Source organism: Amaranthus tricolor, chromosome 13 (genome assembly GCF_026212465.1).
Source record: "Amaranthus tricolor cultivar Red isolate AtriRed21 chromosome 13, ASM2621246v1, whole genome shotgun sequence".
NCBI classification, from domain to species: Eukaryota; Viridiplantae; Streptophyta; class Magnoliopsida; order Caryophyllales; family Amaranthaceae; genus Amaranthus; species Amaranthus tricolor.
Window position 1 is genome coordinate 21937829 of NC_080059.1, and position 5510 is coordinate 21943338.

Genomic DNA, 5510 nt, shown 5'->3' on the forward strand with positions numbered 1-5510 from the left:
ATTAATTATTTATTCAGTTTGTATTTTGAGTTTGTGACATTCATCAATTTGACTTGTAATTTGATTTGACTTATATTTATTGAGCCGAATCCTTTTGATACTCTGTACATATTTTTTATCGATGATTCTTTGATTACGAGATATGTTGCTATGAATGTTTTAAGTGTTTTGATCGGTGCTTCCTTCCGATCTTTAACTCACAGGCCGCAATTTCTTTCGACCAGAGATGGCGAATGATGCAGCGAAAATGTACTTGAAACAATTTCAATTATTGGACCCCTCTCTAGGGGGTCCGACTTGTGGGTGTCACTAATACTTGCCGGATTAATAGAAAACATTGATTTTAACTTGGATTAATTTTGATGATCTTGGGACCCCAGTCTAGGGGTCCGACTTGTCGATGTCCCTGACGGGCGAGAGTTTTACTTAGAAAATTTTCGATCTTTTCACTCCTTTCTAGGGGTCCGACTTATGGATGTCACTGATTCGTGATGACTTAAAATAAATTTGATTATGGGACCCCTTTCAAGGGGTCCGACTTACAAACATTGCTGATTTTTCGATTTTTGGAAATTACTGATTTTAATAAGATTTGCAATAATGATAGAGGAAGTAGAATATAACCGAATACTTGTAAATGTTGGAGCTGGATAATCTGAAAATGAGACTTCTGATTTATCAGAAATGTTACACTGAGAAATTGCGAATGACAACGCGACTATGCCGCGGGATGAAACTAATGATTATTGAAACTAATGATTATTGACTGGCCTCTTGCGAATCTTATTAAATGAAGTATTTCTTCAAGTGATCTCCATTCCGTGGGCGGTGTAGTTTCTTCCCTTTCATGTCTTCCAATTCGAACGTCCCGGGTTTTATGACACGGATAACTTTGAACGGGCCATCTCAGTTGGCTCCTAGTTTTCCTTTCTCTACTATCTTTCCTGTAGCTTCGATCTTGCAAAGGACGAAGTCGCCGATTTGAATGCGTCTGGTTTTGACATGACGATTGAAGCTGCGGACCATCTTCTGTTTTTGGGCTATCGATTTTAACAGTGCATTTCCCCTTGTCTCTGGTAGCAGATCTTGGTTTGTTCTTTTTTCTTCTTCGTTCTCGGTGTGCGAATAGTAGGCGACTCTTATGGAGGGTATGCCGATTTCTACGGGAAGCACGGCTTTAGAGCCATATACCAGGGAGAATGGAGTATGTCCCGTTGCTTCTTTGATTGTTGTTCTGCTAGCCCATAGAATGCCGGGTAGTTCTTCATCCCAGGTGCCTTTTGCCCCTTCTATTTTCTTTTTGATGCCATTGAGAATTTCCTTGTTTACTGATTCGACTTGGCCATTGGTTTGGGGTCGCGACACCGAACTAAATCGAATTTGTATGTTGAACCTGTCGCAGTATCTATCGTGTTCTTACTGATGAATTGCCTTCCATTGTCTGTAATGATCACACGTGGAATGCCGTATCTTGTGATGATGTTCCGCCATATGAACTGACAGACTTGCTTATCTATGATCGAGCTAAGAGCCTCGGCTTCCACATACTTGGTAAAGTAATCAATGGCTACGATAATGAACTTGCGTTGTCCCTTTGCCGGAGGGAAGGGACCAAGAAGATCTATTCCCCATTTATCGAAAGGCAAGATAGCTTGAATGTTGGACAAGTAGTTTGATGGTTTTCTTCCTATCTTTGAATGGTACTGGCAAGTGGGACATCGTTTGATCAGTGCTTTCCGCGTCATCCCTGAGAGAGGGCCAGTAGTATCCACTTCTAAGGACTTTGCCTATGACAGTTCACTCCTTGATGTATGCCGCATCCGCCTTCGTGTATTTCGCAAAGGATGTAGTTTCCTTCTTCAGGAGAAACACATTTTAAAAGGGGATGGGTATATGATTTTTTGTAGAGTATTCCTTCGTGGAGTTCGAACCATCTGGCCTTCTTTTGAAGCATTTTTGCCTGATTCTCATCTTGGGGGAGCGTCATGTATGGCTCCATCCACATTTCTAATCTATCAATGGTGTTAACCATGAGGTTGATGCTGGGGTTAAGGAGTACTTCCCAGATAATATCACGAGCCGCGGATGTCTCAGCGGAGCTGGCGAGTTTTGCCAGAGAGTCGGCTTGTGCGTTTTGAGATCTTGGGATGTGTACCAATGTGAATGTGTCGAATTTCTTGAAAAATTCTTTTACTTGCTGCAAATACATCTTCATGCTATCATCTTTGGCTTCGAATTCCCCGTTCACTTGTCCGACTATTAGTTGGGAGTAAGAGAAAGTGGATAATACTTTGGCCCCTGACTCATAGCAGATTTTGAGCCCCATGAGTAATGCTTCGTATTCTGCCTCATTGTTGGAGGCCGCGAACTCGAATCTGACCGCTCTTTCCATACGGACCCCGGCGAAAGATACAATCAGAAGACCTGCTCCACTTGCTGATTGTGTTGAAGACCCATCTACATACAACCTTCATTCTCGATTGGGTTCAGGATGATGAGGGATAGTGCTCTAGGCAATGAACTCAGCAAGAGCTTGGGCTTTGATTGCTGTCCGTGGTTCATATTCAATGCCGAAATCTGCAAGTTGATTAGCCCAATCAGTGACGCGGCTCGATTTGTTTTTTCCCTCCAGAATCTTTTTCAAAGGTTGGCTGGTCCGGACGATGATCTAGTGGGATTGGAAGTATGGTTTCAATTTCCTGCTCGCCATCACAATTGCAAATAAGACCTTCTCTACTTCGCTATAGTTCCCCTCGGATCCTCGAAAGGCGTGACTTACGTAGTATACGGGGAATTGCTTCTTTTCTCTTTCGGCGACTAATACTCCGGATAGGGAGTATTCGGAGACCGAGACATATAGAACCAGCTTTTCCCCGTTGAATGGTGAAACTAGTTTTGGCAAAGAGGATAAGTGCTCTTTTAATTGCCGGAAGGATTCTTCGGCTTCTCTCGTCCATTCAAACTTGCTTTGTTTGAGGGTTTGGAAGAAGGGCGAGCATCTGTCCGCAGACTTGGATAGAAATCTCCCTGAGGCAGCTACGCATCCTGTTAGTTTTTGGACTTCTTTTACGGATCTAGAAATCTTCATGTCTTGGATTGCCTGGATCTTGTCGGGGTTTGCTTCTATTCCTCTCTCGTCAACGAGGAAGCCAAGGCACTTCCCTCCAGTGACTACAAACACGCACTTGTCAGGATTGAGTCGCATTTGGTGTTTTTAGAGGGTTATGAATGTTTCACGTAAGTCCGCGGCATGCTGAGACGCCTGCTTGCTCTTTGTGATCATGTCATCCACGTATACCTCTAAATTTCGTCCAATCTGAGACTGGAAGATCTTGTTGACCATTCTCTAATAAGTGGCTCCGGCATTTTTTAGCTCGAAGGGCATGACTTTGTAGCAGTACACGCCGGTGTTTGTAATGAATGTTGTGTGTGTCTGATCTTCAAGGGCTAATGGGATTTGATAATAACCTGCGTTAGTATCCATGAAACTCAGTAGGCCGTGACCTGCCGTGGAATCCACCAAACGATCTATCTTGGGGAGAGGATAATCGTCGTTGGGGCAAGCCTTGTTTAGATCCGTAAAGTCAACACACATCCTCCACTTTCCATTTGATTTCTTGACGAGAACAACGTTGGAGAGCCAATCGGAGTATTTGCATTCTCTAATGAATCCGGCTCTCAGCAATTTCTCCACCTCTTCTCGGGCGGCCTCCATTTGCTTTTTCCCTTGATGTCGCAGCTTTTGCTTCACGGGTTTGTAGCATGGTTTTATGTCGAGTTTGTGGCACATGACACTTGTAGGAATGCCAGGCATTTCTTCCGTGGAAAAAGCAAAGACGTCGCGGAACTCGGCGAGGGTGGCCATGATATCCTGTTTGACCGGGCCAGGAAGATCTTTCCCTATCTTGATGCGTTTTCCTTCGAACATGTCTACCTCTATGTATCGCTCTATGGGGTGAGGCTTTTCGTGCGTGTCAGGGTTTTCTAGATACACGCTCATGACGGTCGGGGAATCTTCTTCCCTTTCTCTTTTGGAGGGGGTGATGGAGACTCCTCGCTTTAAGGTGTTGATGAGGCATTGGAGTGCCGTCACCTAATCCCCTTTGAGGATACCCACTTGTTCATCATCCCTCTCAAATTGTAGCAAGATTTGATGAGGAAAGATTGCGGCTTTGATCTTGTTGATGAGTGGAAGCCCCATGATGGCGTTGTAGGGGAATGTGAGATCCACGACCGTGAATCGTATGGGCATTGTTCTACTTTCGTCTTTTTCCCCTACTCGTACAGGGAGGATGATGGTGCCTAGTGGAATGACTTGATTTCCCCCAAACCCGATCAAAGGTTTATCGAGGGGTTGCAAGTGCTTTTCTTCGAACTTCATTTTCCTCAGGCATTCCATCGTTATAAGATCAGCCGTGCTTCCAATGTCTACTAGTACCGTCTTGACTTTCATTTGCCCAATTTTGAGGGTAACCACTAGAGGGTCAGTATGTGGTTGTTGAAGCGTTTGGGAGGTAGTGGCATCGAACCTCATGTTTGGTCCGCTTGATGTGGCTTTTGGAGGTCCTTTTAGCAGAGTGTGGACGCTATCTCTTGCGGCTCGGATGGTAGGATATTCTTCAGTGTAACCTCCAAAAATCATGTTGATAGTTCCTTGTGTGTTGGAACTTTCGCGCCTGGCCTCATCCCTCTTGGGGGATCTGCGTCTTTGATTCCAAGGCCTCTTTTCCGCTTCCCTTCTTGCGTCAAAGTCCGTCCGGTTAATGAACCTTGACAGCTTTCCCTCATCGGCCAATTGATGTAGGATACGTTTGAGTTCGCGGCATTGGGCCAAAGTGTGGCCGTGTTCTTTGTGGTAATCACACCACAGATTGTAGTTGCGTCGATCGGAGGGGGTGGTAGTAGGAGGTGGAGTTGGCAACTCATCCCGGACGGCGAAGAATATGTCCTTCCTGTTCCGGTTGAACATCGGGTCGTTACCTCCATCCAGTAAATTCCGCGTCCTGGACTCCCCTTCAGCGATATATACGTGTCTGGACCGTGGAGGCCCCATATCTGACGGAGGTTCTGGACGACATGGCATGTAGTCTCTATCCCTCCTTGATGAATGTTCCTCTCTGTTCCTTGAGGAATGATTGGATATTGGATCCTTCTTTTCTGACCGTCGTTTCTTGGGGTCATGTGCCTGACATATCTCGGAGGCCGTGACGTAGCTTTGACATTGCTTCATTGCCTCTGCGTACGTCGTTACTTGACTCTCGACCAGCTGGAACTTCAGCCTTTGAGCCTTCATTCCATTGATCAGGGCGTTTAATGCGACGGACTCTTCCAAATCAGTTACTTCCAATACCGCCTCGTGGAACTTCTTCAAATATGATGATATAGATTCCCGTTCCAATTGCGTTATGCTAAGCAAGTAAAAGTTTGATTTCTCCTACCTTCTGGATGCTACAAAGTGACCCAGAAATTTTCCTTCTAGTTGGGCAAAGTTGTGGATATTTTCCCCTGGA